Raw genomic sequence first — 27448 nt, 5'->3', positions numbered from 1 at the left:
TCTGATCTTTATTAGTAGCCATTGTTTGATGAAGATAAAGCTAGAGAACAAAGAAGCTCAGCTTTGAAAACATAAGTAAGCAGGGCCAATGGACATTCAGTCAGACATGGCAGTAGAAGTCAGTGGGGATGACGAATCAACTCCCAGTCTAATTTTCAGGAACCCTTCCCTCTTACTAAAAACACCTTGATGTACAAATACCAACATATGACCTAATAACACTGGATAGTGTATAGCATCAATAATTAAAAGATTTCATCTTAGAGGCATCCTCAGAGTCATCAGCTTTCAAGTGTAGGAAGATATTCTCAGCACATTAAAATATAGCAAATGGAAGGGATACATCACCTTTTGCACTAAAATTAACTGAAGCACGGAAGAAAATATAAGCAGACAAATTGTCCTTCTTACCTGTTACAGGAGAGAAGAAGTCAAGTTTGTAGGGTCCATATACATCCAAGGAGAGGAAGTCGAAGAGGGAAGAAAAAAAAGAGAAAAGAAGAAAAGATCATTTGGGGTAACATTAAAGTGTGGGGTAACAATAAAAATTAAACATTTTGCAAAGAAAACCATTCTCCTTCAATGGCATCTGATTGCATGGATTTGTTCAGTTAAATTATTTTTTCTGCCAAGTAATTTGTCTGCAATGTGGCTGATCTCTTACTCCAGACACTCCCAGCTGTGCCTACTCACAGTGAGAAAAGTACAGGACCGGTGTCATTTTGGAACATAATTCTACAATACAGAAAACTCTAGCAAAAACACTAATGATATGAGTGTCACACAGCAGCTGCAGGAACTCTGCAGTCATGTTCAAAATCACAATGAAAATGGATTCTGAGTCTGATGTGAATACAGCCATACATCAGAGACCTGGCATTGTTAGGTTCTAGACCACAGCATAAAGCAAATATCACAATAAAGTGAGTCAAACATTTATTTTGTTTGTTTCCCAGTGCATAGAAAAGCCATGTTTATTTCCATGGACAGAGGAGCCTGGCTGCTACAGTCCATAAGGTCGCAAAGAGTCGGCCACGACTAAAGTGACTTAGCACACACACAGTCTACTAAGTGTGAAATAACACTATGTCTAAAAAACAATGTGCTTATCTTAATTAAAAATACTTTATTGATTAAAAACATTAATCTGAGTCATCAGTGAGCCATAATCATTTTGCAACAGTACCATCCAAGATCACTGATCATAAATCACAACAAATACGAAAATGAAAAAGTTAGAAATATTGGGAGAATTACCAAAATCTTACGCATGCAAAATGAGCCAATGCTGTTGGGAAATTTGGTGCTTTGATTCACCTAATATCATGAACATGACTTTCATATCATATAAATAGCAGTAACCATCACTGGAGACCATCCATGAGTTCTGGACTTGACATCACCAAAAAGGTTCCCTGATACCAGCCCTGCCAATAAGCATTAGTCCCTGTTAAGATTCATTTAAGATAGCACATTTGGAACTGAAATTTAAGCACGGAGATATTCCAAGATTATTTCGTGGTCATTGATCAACCTCTTAGGTACTGAGGCACCACTCACAATCCCAAACCAACATCATCTCAACAGTGCTCCAGGAAATCTCAAGCATCCCAACAGTTTGACCTTTAAACAAAGCTCTATTAGAATTTTCTACTTTTTCCTTAACTATTTTATGTTATTTGAGAAGGGTAGAAAAAGGAAAATCCACATGAAAAAAGTCAGCTCTTCCTTTAAGAACAAACTGGATGCAACTCCGGTAGGTTTCAAATACTTCACAACAAACTGATCTTAATCAACAGGGTTCAAACTTATCCATCTTATCCTTGTCCGTCTATATGGATCCTTTCCAAGTAATGTTTCACCTCTTAAGTTCCCAGTCACCCTATCCCTTTACTCAACTTTTGCCAGAATTTGCATTCCCTAAACTAGAAATTCTGTCTCTCTGTGGAGTCTGATCCAGTGGCATTTTTGCTCCTGAAAAACACGTTATCCCAGTTTACTGCCTTTATAGTTAAGAATGTCATTTATCAGATGAGGGCTGCTCTAAGTCCAGGCTCCCAGTCACTGATTTCAATCACTCTGTATAGATATACATATCTGTCTATTCAATAGATACATATAGATACATATCTATCTATTCAAGGGCTCCTACTAAATAATAGAGAATTCACAAGGAAGTTCATATACTTCTGAAAGGAATCTGAGAGCTAATAAAGTATCTTAGACTATTTGAGCTGGCCCAAAAATTCCATACCTGTTCATAACACTAATGTTCATTCATTCATTCAAATCTCTCCCTCATCCATTCATGTACTCAACAATTTAATAACCCCCCAATGTGTGTTAGGTGCTAATATGTAAAAAGATACGAGGATAAAAAATCCTTCTCTCTCGATGTTCATCTGTTGAGTAAGAGAGTCACAAAGATACATGATAATATAATGTGATAAATGATTAAGAGTGGTGAGCCAAAGAACCATATGCTGCAAATTTCTCAAAATGAATATATTTCCTAATTCTGAGAGCACACTCTATACTTCTTTCACTATGAACATTTCTTTTAAAATTAAAAATCGTGTTGTGTCATAGTCCTATTTAAAGTGCTTTAGACAATTTCCATGATCCCTCCCCATGGATAGTCCATCTGTCCTCAGATGCCTAGCTTTATCGATCTCTCTCACCTCATCCCAAACCACTGACCCCCTTGTCCTCTGAGCTCTAATCACAGTGCCCTGCTTTCAGTTCCTCCAAGATGCATCTTAAAGGCCCACCACTGGGCCTTTGCACTTGCCGCCCCCTCTTGGAGGAACACCCTCCTCACAAGCTACAGCTTTGGGTAATTCTTATTCACCCTTCACATCTCTAGGATCACTTCTCTGATTGCGATACTCTCAAAAATCTGGTCATTGCCATGGTTAAATGCGTTCATAAAACCAGATTCCTTTCCTTCAGAACTCAGATCTCCATTTGCTTTCATAGTTTCATGAGCACGATTAACTCCTTAATGACTGTCAGGTCTGTAAAATGGAGATTACATCTGCTTTAGCTCATTAATCTTAACTTCAGTGCTAGTACCTGGCATGATATAAGTGCTCAGAAAACACTGCTGCTGCTGCTAAGTCACTTCAGTCGTGTTCGACCCTGTGCGACCCCATCCCTGGGATTCTCCAGGCAAGAACACTGGAGTGGTTTGCCATTTCCTTCTCCAATGCATAAAAGTGAAAAGTGAAAGTGAAGTCACTCAGTCATGTCTGACTCTTCGCGACCCCAGGGACTGCAGCCTACCAGGCTCCTCCGTCCATGGGATTTTTCCTGGAGTGGGATGCCATTGCCTTCTCCAGAGCTCAGAAAACACTACTTATTATCAAATCTTGATGAATTGGCATACTTAAAGTAGACTTCCCAGGTGGTGCAGTGGTAAAGAACCTGCCTGCAATGCAGGAGACACCAGAAATGGAGGTGTGATCCTGGGTCAGGATGATCCGCTGCAGGAGGAAACGGCAATCCATTCCAGGATTCTTGCCTGGAGAATCACACAGGTAGACGATCCTGGTGGGCTACAGTCCACAGGGTCGTAAAGAGTCAGACACGACTGAGCATGCACACGTGCTTAAAGCAAAACTACAGGAAAAAAACATTTGCTGGGGACGCATAGAAGTCAGAAAAAAAAGTACTCAGCATTTAAGGCATGGCCATATCTGTAAATTATCTTTTCTATTTAACAGTTTTGCTTAGGGTCTCCTTTGAATATAATGGCATCAACAACCAAAGGTAACATATGCATGTGGATTAATCTGTCTAGTTTTACACTTTCCTACAGATTTCTATTTCACCTACTTCCTTATATGCAATGTCTGATTGCACTTGAAGTGGGGCGAGACAAGTGCTATCCAGGATTGAAGGAAAGTCATTTTGAAAGCTGCTCAGGATCTAGACAGCCTAAGCTGTCTCAGCCCAGGAAATGACCTTAATCAAGTCACTGGATTGTTACTGGCTTCTAACAGCGCCGGCAAGGAGACCAAATAAAAAGTTAGTCCCCATAGGGTAGACAGTACTATATCCAAGCTGAGCTTTATGGAAAAATAAAAAAAAAGCAGGAATGTGAATCCTACGATATTGAAAAATATTGTCGCAAGAGCAGAAAATACATTTTGTTTGGTTTCAAGGAGTCAGATTTGAAAGCTAATGACTCGGTATCATAACCTCCCAAGCAGCCTCAGCCTCCGATCAGTCTCCACTGCGAAGTACCGGAAAGAAAGCAGATTAACAGACCACCTAATGAGCTTGCATTTGCCCCAGGAGAAAAGCCCCTGAAGATCAGTGATACAGGTAACTAGTAAATACCATCGCTGATGCAGAAATAGATCACTCTCTGGGTTATTATGAGCAGGAATATTTATCAAGCCTCTACAGTGTATGAGAAGCCCTGCGAATAATATACTTGAGGACAAGCAGGGGGAAATAGGAAAGAGCATTGTGCTGAGACTTTTCCACAGTAATAACAGATTCTTTTCCCCTATTCGTATTCCTTCAGTTGGGGAGTTGATGAAGCATGCAGGGTGAAGATCTAAGAGCAAGGAAGTGAGCTTGTTGTGAAGAGAACAGAGGTGAGTAGGACACAGAGAACCGAGAAAGGAAAGGAGACGCAAAGGTGAGCAGGGTGACAGCACGGTCAGAGAAAGAGAATTTTGACAAATAATTAGTTTCTCTTTAGAGCTTGTCGCAGAGTGCTTTCCAGTTTCCAAAGCACTTCATACACACCACTTTATCTGCCTCACGTTAAGCCTGTGAGACAGACTGGGCAGGGATCCACCACCCGGGTTCTTTTTCAGCTGATTACCTGAGGCTCAGAGAGGATGTAAGTTACCCAAAGTCTCAGAACCAGCGAGTGGAGGAGTGGGATGGATGTGCTCTGTGTTTCTGACAGCGAACACATCTCTGGGGGCGGGGGGACAAAGAAACTCCACATTTTGAGGTTGGCAGAGCATAAGCCTGGGCTTCCCTGGTGGCTCAAGGTAAAGAATCTGCCTGCAATACAGGAGACTGGGGTCCGATCCCTGGGTCAGGAAGACTCCCTGGAGAAGGGAATAGCCACCCACTCCAGTATTCTTTTCTGGGAAATCCCATGGACAGAGGAGCCTGAAGGGCTACAGTCCATGGGGTCACAAAGAGTCGGACACGACTGAGTGACTAACACTTTCAGGGCAGGAGCCTGGGTAACTGCTGGTATTATAGCAGTCTGGGGGTTAAGCAAAGAAGCCTCTAGAAAAGGAGAAATCCTTTAAATCTCATTTTTCTACTTTTAACTGATTCTACCAACGTTTACTCCAAACCTACCCTAGAGAAAAGTGGATCCTGAATCTTCCCTGAAAGAAACACACCACTTTCTTCTCTGCTTACACAAGAGGAAAAGCAAGGAGCACAGTTCTTGTCATGATTGCTTTTTGTAATCAACAGACACATTTAGATTCTCACTTTCCATCCTCAGCTTTTCTTGAGAGCCTTGACAAGAATCCTAGATCATGTGCTCTCGGATTTCAGAAAGTTCATCTGACTTCAACTTAACTGTTATCTAAGCACAGGACCAAGATATGCATGATATATTTGGAAGGTGCAGATCATGAAATGCTTTATGCAAAGGAAACAAATTCTAATTCCCACTAAAACCCTAAATCATGTTTTAAAATAGAAAATAAGGCTTTTTAGGTGGAGAAGGTGTTGGTGTGATTAATCAATCTTCTTTATGATTTGGAATGAATCTAAACAAAAAAAATCATTTAGTTTTTCTATAGTACGATGCCCTTTTCAAGGGCGAGTAAACACTTCTCAAGCAAGGGACACTGTGGGCTCCTGAGCAGACTGTGACCACACTCGAATCCACAATCTGGGGTAGTTCACACAAAGGCTGAGGAGCGAAGATGATCCAGTATTACATTAAACTTCCCCATAAATCATTTTTAAGGAACACTTACACCAAGATGGCAGCTGGGCGGGAGTGGATTTGTGGAGTGGCGAGGTGGAGACCAGAGTCCCAAAAGCCTCAAGGATCTAGCAATGGGCCCTTGAACAAATATCAATCATCAGCAAAACAAAGCAGACAAATTTGTGAAAGCTGCCAAGATCCACACTGGATCACTGGGTATGTAGGACAGCTACCTGAAAAAGTCGCCTAGACCTACAAGGGACTCTGTATAAAAAAGAGATAAGGTTTTGTTATGCTAAGGAGACCTGGGTGCTGCTTTTTATAGAAATGGAATTTAGTTTAACCTAACTAATTCTGTCCACCTTTCCAAATTATTAATCACCAAGTTCTCTTAATTTCATCTCATCGACATTTCTCAAATCCATCCAATAATTGTAACCACTGTCACTATCTTACATCAGGTTATCATTTCTTGGCTGTCTTAATGGAGCAGGTCTCCCTACCTCTCATCTGGATCCTTTCTAATCCATTTCTTATACAGCCAGAGTCATCATTCTAAAGTGCTCGGGACTCTAAAACCAAACAACGGTTCCCCTTTGTTCCCAGCGGAACAAGAGTTCCTTAAAATAAGTGTTCCTTCAAAGCTCTCAGTAATCAGACCTCTGTTTCCTTCTCCAGGCTGGTCTCTTGACATTTCTCTCTCTCTGCTTCAGTTCTATAACCATCCCACCTCCCTGGAACTAACTACCAATGTATAGATATTGTTTCTTCTTCCTAAAACACTGTTGTCCACCCCACCCAAATTTCTCAGTTAATCCCTTAGAAACCTATTCAGGCAACATGTCCTTTCTTGGGGTCTTAAGGCTGGATTGAATGTTCCAGAGTCAACCTCTGCTCAGCCCCGCTAGTGATCATTTCTTTGGGACATATAACTGTCTCTCTGCTTGACACTTCTCTGCTAGAGTAAGGGAACCTTGACACAGGGACCATTTTCTAGTTGTTATTCTATCCTCAGGGCTAGCACACAGTAAACCTTTAATGAGTATTTGTCAAATGACAAATAAATGAGTGAAAACTTAAATCTAAAAAGCATCTCTCCCAGCTTTCCTTTCCAGTTATTTCAGGCATTAAAAAAAAAAAAAAAAAAAGGCAGAGAAAAGACTTCAAGTCTGATCAATCTGGCTTCAAATTCTTCTTCTACCACTTGGAAACTGTGTGATCCCAGGCAAACAACTTAATCTTTCTTAGCCCCCAAATCTCCATTTGGGAAGTGTAATCACATTTCCATGGAGTAATCACATCTCCATTATGGAGTTGTAAAATTTGGAGTCATGAACATAGAACAGCCACAGAGTGACAGGCACAAAGTAAATGTTAACTATAAAAGGTAGGGATAATATTATTCCTGTTATTATTATTATTGATCACATAAAAACTAGTCCAATGGCAGCAGTGGAAATGCACTTACTTGGAAATGAGATGGACTTTTATTTCAAGCAGGAACAAATAGTAAACAATTAGACTGGAAATGAATCCAGGGAACTATATGGGGGATAATGGACCTCTTCTCAGCTCCCCTGCCAGGCTCCTCTGTCCTCCTCATCCTTTATAGTTTTCTAAATACATTAGTTTTTTAAGCTACTCCCGATGTTCTTTCCTTTCTTGCCTCTTAGGACTCCTGTCATTAGCCCCTGCATTCTCCATGTTCTTGTCCCTTGTCCTCTTTAAAACTCCTCTCTGCTAATTCCCCTTTTGATAGCCCTGACCAAGAAGAAGCAGGCTGTCAAAGAGCACAAGTAAGACTGACCAATCCACCCTGACTTAAAATACTACGTCCTAATCCCAGGTCTTCAAAAGTCCGTATCAGTCATTTCGCACATGTTGCTTGAATACCTACAGAGTAAGGCCTGGGGCACTAAGCTAGTGCTTCTTTCTTCTCTGAACAAACATTAATTAGTTACAGACTACTGGCCACATCTAATCAGAATAAAATTTCTTGGAGAAAAGCCAGTCCCCTTCCAGACTGAGGCCTCCGTCATACCCAGACAGAGGGGCTTTATTTTGTTATGTTGTTGATTTGAATAAATCATGTAGCAAATGGTAGTATACAGGATATTCCATTTTCGTATACGTGAAAGTAGGCGATTATTCATGAAAATTAGGCATTCGTTTGGTTGAACCAAAGGCATAAGGACATACATGCACGTCCGACTCTTTGCAACACCAGGCACTGCAGCCCGCCAGGCTCCTCTGTCCATGGAATTTTCCAGGCAAGAACCCTGGAGTGGGTTGCCATTTCCTTCTCCAGGGGATCTTCCCAACCTAGGGGTTGAACGAGCTTATATGTCCTGCAAGTCTGCATTGCGGGCAGATTCTTTACCATTGATCTACCAGGGAGAGAAGTTTAGAATACTGTCATATATTAAAGCACATGGTAATATTTTTAGGTATTATACTGCTTTGCATATTTTGAAATAATATTTGGGTATATTGGGTAAAATGTATTATTAAAATTAATTTCATTTACCTTTTAAATTTTTTAAATTAAAGCATAGTTCCTATGATTTAGTAATTAACTTCATTTAGGGGTGTGTGTGTATGTGGGTGTGTGTGCTCCCACAGATTCTTATTAAAATTTTCAAATGTGAAAGTCTGATTTTTCTAATAGTGTCCTCTGGCTAATTTAGTCAATGAAGTTTTAAAATTTATGGTTGGCCCACTTAATTAAACAGAGGTGAATGTCTATTTCCTAATTTGTTGTTTGACCCTATGGAAACTACTTAATTTCTTATCTTTTCTATTTAAATAACTATTTGCCTGCAATTCAGGAGATGCAAGTTGGATCCCTGGGTCAGGAAGAACCCCTGGAGAAGGTAATAGCAACCCACTCCAGTATCCTTGCCTGGAAAATCCCATGGACAGAGGAGGCCAGTGGGCTGCAGCCCACAGCATTGCCAAGAGTTGGACATAACTTAGCGACTAAACAATAGCAACAACAAAATAGTTGATTTACAATGCTGTGTTAGCTTTAGAAGTACAGCAAAGTGACTCAGTTATCCACATACATTATTTTTAGATTATTTTTCATTATGGGTATCACAAGATACTGCGCTATACAGTTCCATACAGAAAGTCCTTGCTGTTTATCTATTTTGTATGTTGTTGTTCAGTCATTCAGTCGTGTCTGACTCTTTGCAGCACCATGGAATGCAGCATGCCAGGCTTCCATGTCCTTCACCATCTCCTGGAGCTTGCTCAAACTCATGTTCATCAAGTCGGTGATACCATCCAACCATCTCATCCTCTGTCATCCCCTTCTCTTCCTGCATTCTATCTTACTCAGCATCAGGGTCTTTTCTGGTAGTGTAATTCTGTGATCTAATTTATCCTTCCCACTCCCCTTTCCCCTTTGATAACTCTAAGTTTGTTCTCTATGTCTGTAAATCTATTTCCATTTTTTAAGTAAGTTCATTTGTACCATTTTTTTTTTTTTTTTTAGATTTTACATATAAGTGATATCATATGAGATTTATCTTTGTCTGACTTACTTCACTCAGTATGATAATCACTAATTTGTCTTAACTTTTCACTTTGTGGAACTTGAGACTGTCATTTGAGGTCTGATGCCTGAAATAAAAAGTCAGGTTATACCACTCTTTTCTTCCCCATGTGTCCCTCTCCTCTGCCCCTGTTCCCCATCACACTGCCTTCTGTACAAATTAAATGAAGCAATAGCATCCTGGAGAGTATGTTGGTCCAGAATTCCAAAGGTTTACCTTCCTGTACTTCTAATTAGAGCATGATATGTGGGGGGTAAAAATAGGCCACTGTTAGTCTCAGGGTCCTCATGAAGAAAATGAAAAGAAATGCCACATGACCAATGTTTTACCAAAACTGGTTGATTTAAAGCAACAACAACAACAACTCACAAAGGAAGTTGATGAGTTACCAACCTTTCTTAGTAACTCATGCCCCATATGGAATTCATGAAATTCCTCCTTACAACTTCTTCCAACCCTCAGTATGTGTGGAATACTCTAAATTATTCAGGGGGACTCAAAGACACTGTCAAAGCAAGGTGTTGTCATTGTAAGCTCCAATCAACCATCCTTTGAAATGAACTCTTGCTTAAATACTGGTTTCCCATCACTTTCTGCACAAATATATTTCTCTTCCTACAAACGAAGATAAGTAAGTAAAGTCACTCTTTGCGACCCCATGGACTATAGCCTACCAGGCTTCTCCCATGGGATTTTCCAGGCAAGAGTACTGGAGTGGGTTACCATTTCCTTCTCCAGAGGATCTTCCCCACCCAGGGATCGAACCTGGGTCTCCCGCATTGTAGGCAGACGCTTTACTATCTGAGCCACCGGGGAAGTCCATACGAATGAAGATACTTCACCACAAATAGACCCCATCCTAGTCAACCACATTTGGCAACATTCACAAGGTCTAATGTCACCACGGGTAGTAAATACTTTCAAGGAATGATTCACGTCTTAGTTCTCTGCCTCCTTGGGCAACCCATCCATCAGATTTATCTAGGGATCCCGAGTAGCTGTGGAAGAAAATTAGCCTAATTATCTGTGTTCTTAGAGTATTACATCTCCAGCAAAGATGAAGACAGACTCTTCTTATCATGTCCATGTCAGAGTTACTCCTTACATTTAAGAGTTTTCACTAGCTATGACAAAGCACCACTCATTCCTTTCAAAAAAAGGATAGTTCTTGCTGTTTTCAGATGGTGGTTGCTAAAATCTACCAGCTGCCTAGGTCACTGTGCATCTCAGCAGGTGAGATTATGTTCTTCTAAAGCAGTTTGAATATTAGGGCTGAGAAGACCAGAATGAGGTTTCTTTGTTCATTTCACGGTTCTTTGTTCCTTTTGTGGATGAAAAAATTTAGATGAGGTTAATCTAATTGTCATTAAGGGCCATTTCGACTTCTGGATTCCTCATTTTGCAATATGACCACAGATGTCTTTGTGCCTTACCAGGTTTAGTGAGGGACAAAGTTAGAATGATTTCATGTGATTTTTTTCCCCCAGTGACTATGGTTGGATGAGTAAAGTCCCTCATTAACTAGTGCATACCATTAGCAAAACAAATTCAGGAGTTCTTTTTTTTTTTCTGTGTAATACTTGCTGATGGGTAATGCCACTATTTTCTCAAGGCAATATTCTAGCCAAATCACTTCTGCTGATACGGGCCTTAACAGACTGCTGATGGTCAAGGAGAGGATAGAGGTTTCCAGGGAAATAAAAGGAAACTTGTGAAAACCCACTTGAAGAACACATTACACACTTATTATGAAGCAATTGAACTATTAGGTTTGTATTAATGCCCCAGGTCTTAAAAAATGTGGAACCTATTTTAATAACTGCTATCAACCACCTGTCATCCCTGTGTCATGATGTGTCCAGAGCTACATAAGCACTAACTGTCCTGTGAAAAGGCATTGCTTAGAACCAGGAGCCGACCTTTAAGTCACCGCCCACCTTCTTGGTCCAAAAGCAAAATGGATAACACTGAAGAGGAACAATAGCCCAGAGAATTAAACACGTTCTAAACCCAAGAATATTCAAGACATTTTATTACTAGTTATCAGAGCAAGAGTTTCCTAACGCAATATGTAAATTAAAGGTCTATACAGGAACAAAATAAATAGCCTTGGCCGGTGAGAAGAGAGTTGCATTTTAGCTTTGAATCTTGCTTTTCCCTACTTGGGAAAATTCCAATAACTGTTGACTGCGCCCCAAGAAGGTAATGTGTTTCAATTGCCAATCAATATGTAAAACGTTTAGGGTTTTGAGTTCTTCTCTAAGAAGTTCTTGCATTTAGCTTCCATTTGATAGTATGCAATTAAAAAAAAAAATCCTGTGCCTCAGTTTCTCATCTGAGAGTTAAAAATATGGAGAGCAATATAATGATTATTCAAAAGAAATAACTAACACAAGTTCTAGCTAGAGACAATACTTGCTGTACTTACTACAATTTTTTTTATTATCCTGTTTGTATTAATTTGAACAAACCTCCCTTGGGCAAACACTCTAAGAGATCATGATTTCTGGGCTTCTGATTTCTCTTCATTATGAGAAAATGATTCTTCCCCATAGTATGGTGACGAAAAACACACCAGTAACTCCAAATCATTAACTTAATATATTAAACTTATACTACTGTAGACTAATATCAATAACCTCAGATATGCAGATGACACCACCCTTATGGCAGAAAGTGAAGAGGAACTAAAGAGCCTCTTGATGAAAGTGAAAGAGAAGAGTGAAAAAGTTGGCTTAAAGCTCACCATTCAGAAAACTAAGATCATGGTGGCAGCCAGTCCCATCACTTTATGGCAAATAGATGGGGAAACAGGGGAAACAGTGGCTGACTTTAGTTTTCTGGGCTCCAAAATCACCGCAGATGGTGATTGCAGCCATGAAATTAAAAGATGTTTACGCCTTGGAAGGAAAGTTACAACCAACCTAGACAGCACATTAAAAAGCAGAGACATTACTTTGCCAACAAAGGTCCGTTTAGTCAAGGCTATGGTTTTTCCAGTGGTCATGTATGGATATGAGAGTTGGACTCTAAAGAAAGCTGAGTGCTGAAGAATTGATGCTTTTGAACTGTGGTGTTGGAGAAGACTCTTGAGAGTCCCTTGGACTGCAAGGAGATCCAACCAGTCCATCCTAAAGGAGATCAGTCCTGGGTGTTTATTGGAAGGGCTGATGTTGAAGCTGAAGCTCCAATAGTTTGGCCACCTGATGCAAAGAGCTGACTCATTTGAAAAGACCCTGATGCTGGGAAAGATTGAGGGTGGAGGGAGAAGGGGATGACAGAGGATGAGATGGTTGGATGGGATCACTGACTCGATGGACATAGGTTTGGGTGGACTCCGGGAGTTGGTGATGGACAGGGAGGCCTGGTGTGCTTCGGTTCATGGGGTCACAAAGAGTAGGACACGACTGAGCGACTGAACTGAACTGTAGACTAATGCTTTTTTGTTTGTTTGTTTTGCATTCTCACAAAACCATCAATGCAGTAACATTGTGTTAAGCCAAAGATGCATTCTAAGTCCTATGCATGCGTGCATGCTAAGCCACTTCAGTCATGTCCCATTCTTTGTGACCCTATGGACTGTAGCCTGCCAGGCTCCTCTGTCCATGGGATTCTTCAAACAAGAATACTGGAGTGGGTTGCCATGCCCTCCTCCAGCGGATCTTCCTGACCTGGGGATTGACCCGGTATCTCATGTCTCGTGCATTGACAGGTGAGTTCTTTACCACTAGTGCCACCTGGGAAGCTCTCTAAGTCCAACAACTGGCCCCATATGGATTTAACGTTACTCACTTCCCTGAGCCCTGTATTCATTCTGTTCTTCATCTACAGGTCCTGTTACCAGTGTCCTTTATTTTGTTCGTTTTAAATGTTTCCTATCCATTTGAACATGATCCATCCAGTCTCTAAGCTAACCTGACGAATCCTAATACCATGGTCCCCATCCATCCATTGTATCAGATGTTCTCTAATGAGAAAAGCAAGCATCACCTTATCCAAGCCTCGGCTTCATCTCACTGTGTTCCTCACCAGACTGAGCACGTTGCATCCCTAACAACTTCCTGTGACCCAAAGAACCGGCAGTCTCAGTACCATGCTTGATGCAGGGCAGTCACATCAAGATGTGTCCAACAGGGAAAAAATATTGAGGGTGGGAGGTGTATATAAAATGAAGAAGATTCATTGACTAGCAAAAATCGATGAAGCAAAAATGAACCATTTTCCTCTCATTGATTTTCACTGCTCATTGTGTGTTGACAGCCATCTCTGCAACTTTTCATTCATCTTGTAGTTTCTGGGGAGGCCATACAAGGCTACGGGAACACTCACAACACTTAGCCAGGCCGTTCCCATTCCACTGAGGTAAAACACCACACTGGAAAGAAAATTCTCACTGAGGAACAACTACAGTTTCTCACTGAAGAGTAAATTGCAGCCAACACGTTAGTGAGCAGCGCTGTCCTCGCTGGACTCTGATGAAATCACACCAGGACCTTCGCTCGGTGGCCTCTTGACTTTGTCTGGCCGTGTTCTCAGTTAGGCTTTCCTGTGAGAGCAGAGACCTTCCCTCTTCCGGACTCAAGCTCCTAGCATTCTAGAGAAATCGTACTCTACCAAAAGGGTCATCCATCATCTGTGAAAGCCAGGCAGTTTAAGTTCCTGCCAAGAGCAGGGGCAGGGATTCTGAGTAATTGGACGTTGCCTGTGTGAGCCAAGTGCCGCCAGCAGCTGGAGACAAGAGGTGAGGTGAGGAGAAAGCGTCCCCCCTTCTTCCAGAAGAGGCTGCAAGGCCAGACCTCAGCTACCATCTCCGACGCCCTCAGGTGTGTGTCAAACTCCCTACCTATTTTTAAACAGCACATGCATTCAAAAACAAGTCAGCATGTACTTTTTGAAGGAGTTATCTACCATGATTTGGCATGCAGTCACTTAGGCTCTAGAGAAGTTCAGATAAAGATTAAACTCCTTTTGATACAAGCCAAGAAGACGGAGGAACCCAGCCCTGGCTACATTCCTCCCCTTTTGTTTATTGAATAAAGAAAACAATCTACGACCAACTAAGTCCCCATTTCCTTATTATCATCCCACCAGGGGTACTCAAGACCATGCATGTAACTATCTATCAGTCACTTACAAAGTAAGAGCACTCCGTGTTAGTCAATTCACCCACGTGCATGCAGACAAGGTGGGAATCGCAAAACACTTATGGGAAAGTGAGAAGGGCACAAACTTGGCTTTGGGAAGACACTGGTGGTTTAGACATGTAATTGGAGAACTACTCTTCTGTCCATGGGATTCTCCAGGCAAGAATACTGGAGTGGGTTGCCATTGCCTCCTCCAGGGGATCTTCCCAACCCAGGGATTGAACCTGGGTCTCCTACATTACAGGCAGACGCTTTAACCTCTGAGCCACCAGGGATTGGAACTTACCCTTAAAAACGGAAAATCCACTGAAATCTTTTAAGTGATTGAGGACTATGGTAGTCGAGTGCCGTGTCTCTGACTTTATAAACAATAGGAGAGTTGTCAAGTCTGAACCCAGATCTGCAGAAGCAACCCCTATTTCCACTCAGGATTCTGCCCAGGAGGAGCAAATTCCACAGAGCCCCTGGCCCTTCAGCCGAGGTCCTAAAATGATCGGACCCACACCTGGCTGCAACACGTTCAGTCAGAATCAGCCAGACCTCAGCTCCTGCAGATCCCAGAGCAAGAAAAATAAATGCCTGCGCTTTTCAGCCCCGAGATTTGGGTCACTGTTCATCACACTGCATTCCTGTAGCAATAACTGACTCACAGAAGTACTGAATCCATTTCTCCCACTTTTTTTTTTAACCAAAATCAGAAGACGATGGTCTACTCAGACTCCAGAAATAACTCATTTTAGATAAAAATAGCTCTTTTGATAAGGACAATATATCCCACTGTGGGACTAAGGGGAGTGGAGAGGAAGGTTGAAGCTCTGCTGGCTAAAATCACTTTCTTGTCAGTGAGAAATATTAGTGTTTGGAGAGTTTAGATTGCTTAAGGAAATGAGAGAAGATGGGAGAGAGATGCTCAGTCATTCACCAGATTTTTAAGAGCCTGCTGAAATGGGAATGTTGGCCTGCCTCCCCCGCTCCTGTGAGCAGAACTTCTGGGGGTTTCTATCACTCGTCCCCGCTCCCCTGGCACAGACAACAGGCCCTGAGGACCTGTAAACCCAGAGGAGCAAAAAGAAAGCTTATAAGCAGGGAGAGCTAGTCTGTAGAAAGAAAAAAAAATGGGGGTGAAACAGACAAGGAAGCAGGAGTTCATAGTTCATTGGCTCCAGAGGGCAGAGTACATCCAAGATCAACCGTCTTGGTTCCCAGACATGCCGCTTCCTGTTCTCAGCCCCCACAGGCCTGGCAGCACTTCCTGCTTTTTGATCTGAGATGTAACACTGAATCACAGTAATAAATCCTCCATTTGCCTAGGCAAGTATTGTTATCCCTCAGTCGTGTCTGACTCTCTGCGACCCCATGGATAGTTGGCCAGGTTTCTCTGTCCGTGGGATTCTCTAGGCAAACATACTGGAGTGGGTTGCCATTCTTTTCTCCAGGGGATCTTCCCACCCCAGGGATCGAACCCAGGTCTCCCATATCTCAGGTAAATTCTTTAGTGTCTGAGCTACCAGGGAAGCACTTTCATTTGCTTAAGCTCAAGAAAACTCAAAATTGAAAGAAATCTGAGGAAAATAGTCATACATCTGCTAGGCATGAGGGATACAAAAGAGGCAGGACAGATAAATGAATAGATTTTGGCCAGCAGTTCAAAGTTGTGATATAAACACCGATGCTCTGGAATAACCTTCCCAGACTTGGACAAGTCTAGAAGTGGGCTATCGGTCTAACAGTTTATCAGAGAGGGTATAATCAACAAGGTAGAATGCCATCTAGATGACAAGGAAGAGTCTGAGGAATGGGCTCTTGGTTGAGCAAAAATCAGTTCAGTTGAGTTCAGTTGCTCAGTCGTATCTGACTCTTTCTGACCCCATGGACTGCAGCACGCCAGGCCTCCTGTCCATCACCAACTCCCGGAGTTTATTCAAACTCATGTCCATTGAGTCAGTGATGCCATCCAACCAACTCATCCTCTGTCGTCCCTTTCTCCTCCTGCCCTCAATCTTTCCCAGCATCAGGGTCTTTCCAAATGAGTCAGCTCTTCGCATCAGGTGGTCAAAGTATTGGAGTTTCAGCTTCAACATCAGTCCTTCCAATGCATATTTAGGACTGATTTCCTTTAGGATGGACTGGTTGGGTATCCTGCAGTCCCAGGGACTCTCAAGAGTCTTCATCAACACCACAGTTCAAAAGCATCAATTCTTCGGCACTCAGCTTTCATTATAGTCCAACTCTCACATCCATACGTGACTACTGGAAAAACCAGAGCTTTGATTAGACAGGCCTTTGTTGGTGAAGTAATGTCTCTGCTTTTTAATATGCTAAGTTTGTCACAAGCTAGTAAAGTAATTCTCAAAATCCTCCAAGCCATGCTTCAACAATTTGTGAACCATGAACTTCCAGATGTTCAAGCCGGATTTAGAAAAGGCAGAGGAACCAGAGATCAAATTGCCAACATCTGCTGGATCATCAAAAAAGCAAGAGTGTTCCAGAAAAACATCTATTTCTGCTTTACTGACTATGCCAAAGCCTTTGACTGTGTGGATCACAATAAACTGGAAAATTCTGAAAGAGATGGGAATACTGCTTCTTGAGAAATCTGTATGCAGGTCAGGAAGCAACAGTTAGAACTGGACATGGAACAACAGACTGGTTCCACATAGGAAAAGGAGAACGTCATGACTGTATATTGTCACCCTGCTTATTCAACTTGCAGGCAGAGTACATCATGAGAAACGCTGGGCTGGATGAAGCACAAGCTGGAATCAAGATTGCCGGGAGAAATATCAATAACCTCAGATATGAAGATGACACCACCCTTATGGCAGAAAGAGAAGAAGAACTAAAGAGCCTCTTGATGAAAGTGAAAGAGGAGAGTGAAAAAGTTGGCTTAAAGCTCACCATTCAGAAAACTAAGATCATGGCATCTGGTCCCATCACTTCATGGCAAATAGATGGGGAAACAGTGGAAACAGTGGAAGACTTTATTTTGGGGGGGCTCCAAAATCACTGCAGATGGTGACTACAGCCATGAAATTAAAGGTGCTTACTACTTGGAGAAAAAGTTATGAGCAAAAATGGTCATTGGCTAACGTTGAGGGGAAATTTACAGAGTGATCAGGACAGATTCCAGACTGCAGCGGGCTGAAGAGAAGACGAGAAAGTATAAACAAAGGGAGACAACTCTTAAAACACTTCTGAGAACCACGACAATGGAAGAGGCAGGGCTTTAGGTGGAGGGTACATGGGCTGGGTTGAAAAATTATTTTTTGCTGTTGTTGTCTAACGGGAAAGATATGAGGAATAGGTGTCACAGGTTACCTCTCTAGAAGAGGAAATCTTTTGTGGGAAACAATGAACAGAAGGAACAATACAATGAGATTGGAAAATGATATGTCAAGAAGATAAAGACAACCCACTCAGAATATGCGAGTTGAGTCAAACTAAATTCTTCTTATTACAAACCAACTGCTTGGGAGGAAATTATTTTGGGTGGAAAAATGCATTGCCATGCTCAAATGGAGTGTCTGAAAACTAATTACTGTTCGTAACTTATTCATCCCCAATACCTCACCAACATGATCCTTCTGTAATAGATTCATATTTCAAAGTGTGGAATGGAAAAAAATGTGCCAACTAGCAATGACACAGAGACCATACTCCCAGGTATAAAAGCAGTTGGAAAAGTGAATATGGGGAGATTTTTAACACGACTACATCTACAGGGTTAATTTTCTTTTTATAACTCTCATTCCCCAAGGGTACTGAATGGGTGCCCAACAAATCATTGAAAATATGTTTTGCTGACTTTGAGGTATCTTCTATATGTATGTAGCATGTTTGATAAAGACTTCCCTTGTGAAAATTAATTGTATTTTTAAATACAGAAAAATGTTACTATAGAAAGAGGACCACCTGTTGTAAATTGAGCAGCACAGAGAGAAAGCATTGCACCAACCATATTTCTTAGAATCTCAACTGATTTTGATGTTTTTTTAAGTCATTGCCATACCCCTTCTACCACCAGCATCACTGCCATTACTTATCACCACTGCCATCATCATCGCCATCACTACCATCACCAACACCACCATCACTGCCATTACTTATCACCACCACCATCATCATCACCATCACTAACACCACCATCACTGCCATTACTTATCACCACTGCCATCATCATTGCCATCACTACCATCACCAACACCACCATCACTGCCATTACTTATCACCACCGCCATCATCATCGCCATCACTACCATCACCAACACCACCATCACTGCCATTACTTATCACCATCGCCATCATCATCACTAACACCACCATCACTGCCATTACTTATCATCACCACCACCACCATCACTACCATCACCAACACCACCATCACTGCCATTACTTATCACCACCGCCATCACTAACACCAGCATCACTCACACCACCATCACCACTACAATCACCATCACCACTGCCGCTGTCATCATCACTACCATCAATCATCTCGAAGACCATTCCTACCACCACCTCCATCACCCTTACCACTATCACCTCTACCAACATCATCACCATTAGCTGGTTTCCCACTATAATTTCTGAACCATGAGTTGCTATTTGGATCAGTAATTTCTGATATGGCTCATCCAGTTGCAAAAAAATTCTGTGCCACTTTTTCTCCCGAAGCACCTTTCCTTCTCTGGTGGTGGTGGTTTAGTCGCTAAGTCGGGTCTGACTCTTGCAACCCCATGGACTGTAGCCTACCAGGCTCTTCTGTCCAGCGGATTCTCCAGGCAAGAATACTGGAGTAGGTTGCCATTTCCTTCTCCTTTCCTTCTCTATTTGCATAATAAATGATAATCAGTAGACAAATGTGGGCCAGCATCAGAGGCAGAAGTGGAGAATGAAGGCTCGGGGCAAGAGGTGGAGGAGCAAGCACCAAGTAACCAGACTGCAACAATGACCTGGTTTTCAACACACACTGATGGATTTGTGATAGGAACTTATAAAAGTAGCATGTGCAGCCAGGGCTTTATTTTTAATGTCCCAGCATTGATCAAAAAAAAGGCGGGGGATTCAACTAAGCCAATGATGGAGAAAACTAATTTCATGGTAAAATAATTCCAAAATGTATTTAAGGTGCACTGGCAAGACCATTTTCAAAGAAATCTGCATTACAAAACATGCATGGGAATTGAAGACTCCATTCAGATAACCTCCAGCTGCTAAAGAAACACTGTTATTCTTTTGCTCTTTCCCACTGTTTCCTGTAAACAATTTTATGAAGGAGAAAAGCTTCCTTACCACATCTGCCCTTGTCAAAAGAAAGGCACAGCATGGTGCAAATATGTTGTTTTGTTTCTTCCATTAGCAAATATTTCTTTTCTCTCTTAAAAGACATGAATAAACAAGAAGAAAACAGCGGTGCTGAAATTACTCACTAGCCTCCTTGAAGGAGATCAATATGGAACAGTAATAGAAAATGGACTTTTTTAGGTCTTGCCAAAGAGAGGAGCTTGGTGAAGGCAGCTCTTCTTGTGAATTACTGTATTTTACATTCAGTGCCCCAAGATCCAAGATAAATATTTTATGTCTTAAAAACATGTAAAATTCTAAATGATCACTTCATAGCCTCTATAAACAGAGCTCCATAATATATGCACAGTAGATTTGTCTTTTTGTTTAAGAAGGTGACACCTTGACTCAGCATGAGCGTGTCGGGTAGACTTAAACTTTCAGTGGGAACAATCACTCAAACACAGTTATGGATTAGCATGTATTTTACTTTCAGTGTCCTTATTTTCCTTGCAGAAAAAAGACATCTGATTAACCACATGATGGGGGTGGGGTGGGGTGGTGTAGTCTATTAAAATTCAAACGACCACACAAAATATATTCAGTCAAATGACCACAAAACCAAATAAGTTCTTCATCAGTTCAATTTCTGTGTTCTTACTCACCCTTTTTTCAATTTAACGATGCAGTTTCTTGCTTCCTGTGCTTTCTCATAATTTATGAGGAAAACCCATTCAAGATGCCTAGTACATCATGCCATACATTGTTTGCACACTTGTTTCTAAGTCTGATTGGTCATTTTCTTAGACTTAAGGCACCGAAGTTTTCATTTAGGATGGTGTGGAGCAATTTCTGACATTTTGAAGTGTAAATAGTCGCTGGGAAAAGTCAACATTTAGATACACATAAAGAAAACAGAAGTTTTAATCATTAGGAAGGCACAAACCTTGAATGTCAACCAAAAAAACCACAGGACTGACCAATACTGACTCTACCACACCAGGAATGGGTCTTTAATGAAGTCAGTTTCAAATTCCCGGGTTTCATTCGGCATCTTCACCTTGACTAGTACAACTCTCAGTCCATACCTAGTCCTTGCACCAACCTTATTTTCAGCTTTATTTTGTAGTGAGCTTGAACACCATATATGTAGTGGGTACAAACAGTGGGTCTACAGTCAGGCTACCTGACCACGAAACTAAACAAACGTTCCATCAGTTCAATTTCTGTGTTCTTACACTTTTATCAGTTTGCTGCTGCTGCTAAGTCACCCGAGTCATGTCCGTCTCTGTGCGATCCCATAGACGGCAGCCCACCAGGCACCCCCGGCCCTAGGATTCTCCAGGCAAGAACACTGGAGTGGGCTGCCATTTCCTTCTCCAATGCATGAAAGTAAAAAGTGAAAGTGAAGTCCCTCAATTTAAAGACATCCAATTTCTTGCTTTCTATGCTTTCTCATAATTTATGAGAAATGCATATTCAAGATGCTGACTGTACCTTTCAGAAGTTTTTAAATTCTGACTGTACCCGTCAGTAGTACTATAACTTAGGGCACATGATTTGATGTCTCAGTCTCAATTCCCTCATCTGCAAAATGATATCAAATAACAGCCATGCGATGCAGTTGTTTGAACACTAGATGACTTCATATATAAAGGCTGTTTATAGAGGAATGCTAAATTAATTCTGTGGTTGTTATTGTCATCACTTATAATAATAATTATCATTACTTTAAATATTGTATGTGTTTGAGGTGTCTAGCATGATGTTTTGATAAACATACACACAGTGAAATGTCTAATATAGATGTCTAATATAAAATGTCTAATATGTCAAAATAACTTTGTCTATTGTGAAAAATGCTGTAACAGTACTAAAAGTTCAAGCAAAAAAAGCAAAAATAAACAAGTAGGACTACATCAAACTAAAAAAAAAACTTCTGCGCAGCAAAGGAAACAATCAATGAAATGAAAAACAAATGGATGAATCAGGAGAAAATATTTGCAAACCTAATATCTGATTTAAAAAAAGGTTAGTTCAAAATATGTATCCAAAATATATAAGGAACCCCTATAACTCAATAGCCAAAAAAACACCTCAATTTAAAAATTGGCAAAGGTCTTAATTAAACACTTTTCCAAAGAAGATATACAAATGGCCAACAGGTACATGCAAATAAAAACCACAATGAGATACCACCTCACACCTCTGAAAATGGTTATTATCAAAAAGAGAACAGGTGACAGACGCTGGCTCCCGCAAGGATGTGAAGAAGAGGGGACCACTGGGCACTGTTGATGGGAATGTAAACTGGGGCAGTCACTATGAGAAACAGTATGGAGTTTCCTCAAAAAATTAAAATTAGAACAACCAAACCATCCGAGAATCCCACTTCTGGGTATATACCCAAAGGAAATGACGTCAATAGCTCAAAGAGAGATCTGTGCTCCCAAGTTCATTGCAGCATTATTCACATGAAGTACTATTATTAGCATGGTTGTCTGTCCCTTTTGGTCATAAGGGAAAAGAGCAGGCTCTGTATATTTGTACAGTTTGAACAATGCCTTGTATAAGGTAGGTGTTCCACAACCTGTCCAGTCTCTGGTTTTTGCTAGAAATTCTACTGAGGTAAAAAATAAAAATGACCAGAGGCACAATTATAAAAGAATAATGAGAATTCCAAAAATATCCCATTTTGCAGCATGATCTTGCTTCTCTTTTCCCATGAGACTAATTAAAAGGAAAGTGGACTAAGGACAGATTTAAGTAAATGGTGGTGCCAACTGCTATGATCGCTCTCCTGCATGTAATCCTGCAGTCATTTTTCCTCACATCATATTAGATGACCATGCTTGAGAAAGACCTCTCCACTGAAATGCAAATAAGTACACAAGGAGAGTTGGAAGCACTTTCACATTTTGAAACACTGTACACAATGAGATCCATATATGCGATGCATTGAATTCTAGCCAGCATGGAGGACTCCAACTTAGAAGGTAAGTTGATAAGTGCGACCACTAATGTGCAAAGGATTCCTTAGACAGACTACTTAATGCCCACCCACCCAAAATGAAAAGCAGTACATGATGTCGCGTTGAGGGAGAAAAAGCAAAAAGCCAAAAAATGACCTCGCTCTCAGTTCAATAAGTATGTCTTCCACTTAACTTGCAAATGGGAGGAAGAAAGAAGAAACTGGAAAAATACGTGTAAAGGCAAAACAATTGAAGTCGAGGAAACTAGCTTCAAGTGACACTGCATTTTTTTTCCTAACCTTTTTCCCTGACATGTCTTGCTAAGAAAAATAAAATTCTACTCAGGGGCACCAATCATTTTAATCTATGACCAAGGACTTTTCATGGGTGATGCATGTGTCCCCTCTCATCAAATAAATTTTTTCCAATTTAAAAATGCTAACATGCATGCATGCCAAATTGTTTCAATCGTGTCTGACTCTTTGCGACCCTATGGACCTTAGCCTGCCAGGCTCCTTTGTCCATGGAGATTCTCCAGGCAAAACACTGGAGTGGGTTGCTATGCCCTCCTCCAGGGGATCTTCCCAACCCAGGGATAGAACCTGCATCTCTTATGTCTCCTACATTGGCAGGCAGGTTCTTTACCACTAGCGCCACCTGGGAAGCCATGTCATTTCTTTTTGATGATCATTTTCAGTTGAAAAATATTAAGAAAAAGAAACTGTAATTATCTGTAATTCAATGGCTCAGAGAGAGAGATATCCTCATAGTTTGGTTTAATGTTTTTATTATTGTAAAATTGACCATGATATGATCACATGGAGAAAACACATGAAGATTTTTAAAAATTATGACAAAGTAAGCACCTGTATCCATCCAGTCCATCCTAAAGGAAATCAGTCCTGAATATCCATTGGAAGGACTGATATTGAAGCTGAAACTCCAATACTTTGGCCACCTGATGCAAAGAGCTGAATCATTTGAAAAGACCCTGGTGCTGGGAAAGATTGAAGGTGGGAGGAGAAGGGGATGATAGAGGATAAGATGGTTGGATGGCATCACCGACTCAATGGACATGAGTTTGAGTCAACTCCGGGAGTTGGTGATGGACAGGGAGGCCTGGTGTGCTGCGGTCCATGGGGTCGCAAAGAGTTGGACACGACTGAGGGACTGAACTGAATTGAACTGAAGCACCCGTGTAAGCATCACCCAGATTCAAAAGTAGAAAACTGTACCATCCTTTAGAAGTTCCTTGTTGCTCCAACCCCAGTCACCCCACACTTCCTCATCACCCCCATCCTCTCTTCCTGAGCCTAACACTTCTTTTAACACATGTGGGTTACATCTCTAAATAATGTGTTAAAAGTTTCATTTGTTAAAGATAAATTGTACAACAGAGGGAATCATAGCCATTATCTTATAGTAATATGTGATGGAGTATAATTTGTAAAAATACTGAATCACTACACATACTCTGTATGCCAGAAACTAATATAATATTGTGAATCAACTATATTTCAATAAAAATAAAATGCAAAGTAAAAGTTTTGTTTGTTAACTTGAGAGAAGTGAAATTATACACTGTGTATTATCAGAGGCTTGCTTCTTTTCATTCATCATTACGTCTGTGCAAAACTCATCCGAGTGAAGGCACAAGCTACATTCCAGTTATTTTTACAGCCATGTAGTAGTCCACAGAGTAAGACCTCATGTAGATTTTGATTCTAATCCTGGTCATTTGGGTTGTTTCTACGTTTGATGCTAAAGTTATTTTTATGCATGTGTCCCAGTGAAAATTTGCAAGCATTCATGAGAGTTTCCACCTAATAGCAAGTACGCTGGGTTTAAAGGTTATATGCAGGTTCAGATTTACTCAGTAATACCAAAATGTTTTCCAGAGTAGTTATACCAATTTTTACTCCAAAAAAATTGGATGAGAGTCCCCATCTACAACCTAACACTTAGTTTCATCCAACTTCTTAGCTTTTACCAATCTGGAGGGTATATATAATTTAAATACTTAATACTACTAAGCTGGAGCCTCTTTTTCTATCAGCTTTGCCATTTTGAGTTTCTCTCTGAGTGTTTCTGTGAGTGTGCACAAGTGTGTGAAGTGTCTTGCCAATATCATAGTATGTTTATAATGGATACTACAGATATGCTGTTTTCAAATTAAGAGAGATAGGAAGTACTTCTCTGGCCTTTTATGGCTTTAAAACTTAAAATAAATATAGAAATGATTAGAGAAACTATCATGGTCAATAGCACCACTATTGACATAATTGCTCAAACTAGTAGTGGAAATCACTCTACCTCTTTTTTCCATTACCCTATCTTCCTTCCAGAAGGTAGGTTCTCTACTATCTTCCAGTAGGTGATCAAATTCTATTGACACTATTTCTAAATTCTATAGTTAGTTCTGGGAAACCTATGGTTCCTCTCTTTCCATGATATAAATATATATGCATACTTATTTATGGGGCTTCCCAGATGGCACTAGTGGTAAAGAACCCGCCTGCCAATGCAGGAGACATAAGAGACTTGGGTTCAGTCCCTGAGTTGGGAAGATCTGCTGGAGGAGGGCATGGCAACCCACTCCAGTATTTTTGCCTGGAAAATCCCATGGACGGTGGAGCTTGGTGAGCTAAATAAAGTCCATAGGGTCACAAAGAGTTGGACATGACTAAAGTGACCTAGTACACACATACTTATTTATAAGCTCCACTCTTGTTTCTAGAATGGCTGTTATGATCCATGGTGCTAGAAACATTTCTGAACAATGTGTATAAGCACTTCTCCCTGTGATATACATTAAAGTGGTGTTTAGAAATATGGAAGTGTGTAAACATTTAAATTACTAAAAAATTCCAACAGTGAATGAGGGTTCTCCACTGCTGTTCCAACCACATAAAACTCTTTTCTTGGTAGCTTTAGCGAGTGAGTAGGGCTTCCCTGATAGCTCAGCTGGTAAAGAATCCACCTGCAATGCAGGAGACCCCGGTTCAATTCCTGGGTCGGGAAGATCCCCTGGAGAAGGGATAGGCTACCCACTCCAGTACTCTTGGGCTTCTCTTGTGGCTCAGCTGGTAAAGAATCCGCCTGCAGTGCAGGAGACCTGGGTTCGATCCCTGAATTGGGAAGATCGCCTGGAGAAGGGAAAGGCTACCCACTCCAGTATTCTGGCCTGGAGTTGGAGAAGACTCTTGCAAGTCCTTTAGACTGCAAGGAGATCAAACCAGTCAATCCTCAAGGTAACCAGTCCTGAATATTCATTGGAAGGACAGATGCTGAAACTGAAGTTCAAATACTTTGGCCACCTGATGCAAAGAGCTGACTCTTTGGGAAAGACCCTGATGCTTGGAAAGATTGAAGGCAGGAGGAGAAGCGGACGACAGAGGATGAGGTGGTTGGATGGCATCACCAACTCGATGGACATAAGTTTGAGTACGCCCCGGGAGTTGGTGGTGGACAGGGAAGGCCGTTGTGCTGCAGTCCATGGGGTCACAAAGAGTCGGACATGACTGAGTGACTGAACTGAACTGAGAGAGTGGGTAATGGTATTTCATTGTGTTTTTAATTTTCATTTCTCTGAATAATGTTATTTAATACATTGTCATGTGTCTGTGAGTCTTATAATTTTCTCTTTCTTTTTTAAATCTTGGTGTTTTTTTTTTTTCTATTTTGTATTGGATTGTCTTTTTCTTACTAAATTGAGGAAGTACTATTTGTTATCCGGGTACTAGTTGTTTGCCAGTTGTATGTATTGCCAGTTTGTGGATTGTATTTTCACTCTGTTTACCAATGCCTTTTGATAAAGAATATATTAATTTTAATATGATGAAATTAAATCCTCCCTTAATGATTTGCATTTTGGGGTCTTACATGATTTGGGTCTTTGTTGAAGAAATCTCTTTCTATCCTGTGGTCATGAAAACATACTCCTATATTTTCTTCTAAATGTTTTATAATTTATTCTTTCACTTGCAAAATTTTAGTCAATTTAACTTACTTTTTATAAGGATATAATAGGCACCAAATTTCAATCTTACCATACAATTGACTAATCATTTGTCCATTACTGTTTATATTTACCCCCGTTCTGTAATGCAATCTTTATAAAGTTTTCATATATACCTGTCTGCATTTTACTCCAGAGTTCTACACATTCAACTCTGTACATTGTCTAAATATGGACAATGAAATATAGACTTAAATACAGATTTAAAAGAATATGCCTCACCTATTCTTCTTCATGAGTGTCCTGGATATTCCTTGGACTTTGTTTTTTCAAGTAATTTTTTTAAGCTTATCTAGTTACACAAATACATACCATGCTGTTGAGCTCTTTACTAAATTGGCATCGAATCTATAAATCAACTAGGAAAAAAATAACATCTGATCTAAGACTCTGACATATGGCTCCCCATTTCTAAGATTTTCTTTAATTTCTTTGCAATAAAATTTATAATCTCCTACATTTTTTCCTGGGTTCTATTTGTCTAACTTTACACATTGTTTAAATAGGCATATAGTATTATAAAACTTCTCTCAGATTTATTCATTATT

At 40.7% G+C, this 27448-nt stretch overlaps 1 protein-coding gene and 2 non-coding genes across 3 annotated transcripts in view; all 3 read right to left on the bottom strand.

Annotated features, from left to right (window-relative positions):
• The window catches only part of HS6ST3 (heparan sulfate 6-O-sulfotransferase 3), a 697920-nt gene that overhangs the window by 301668 nt on the left and 368804 nt on the right, over positions 1–27448 (bottom strand). The gene's annotated exons all lie outside the window — the stretch shown is intronic.
• On the bottom strand, positions 10228–10299 carry TRNAC-ACA (transfer RNA cysteine (anticodon ACA)). Its single transcript has one exon. It is a non-coding gene; the product is annotated as a tRNA-Cys (tRNA).
• TRNAY-GUA (transfer RNA tyrosine (anticodon GUA)) lies at positions 14831–14902 on the bottom strand. The gene has a single exon. It is a non-coding gene; the product is annotated as a tRNA-Tyr (tRNA).

Source organism: Dama dama, chromosome 30, assembly GCF_033118175.1.
Source record: "Dama dama isolate Ldn47 chromosome 30, ASM3311817v1, whole genome shotgun sequence".
Taxonomy (NCBI): domain Eukaryota; kingdom Metazoa; phylum Chordata; class Mammalia; order Artiodactyla; family Cervidae; genus Dama; species Dama dama.
This window is presented reverse-complemented; position numbering and strand designations above follow the sequence as displayed.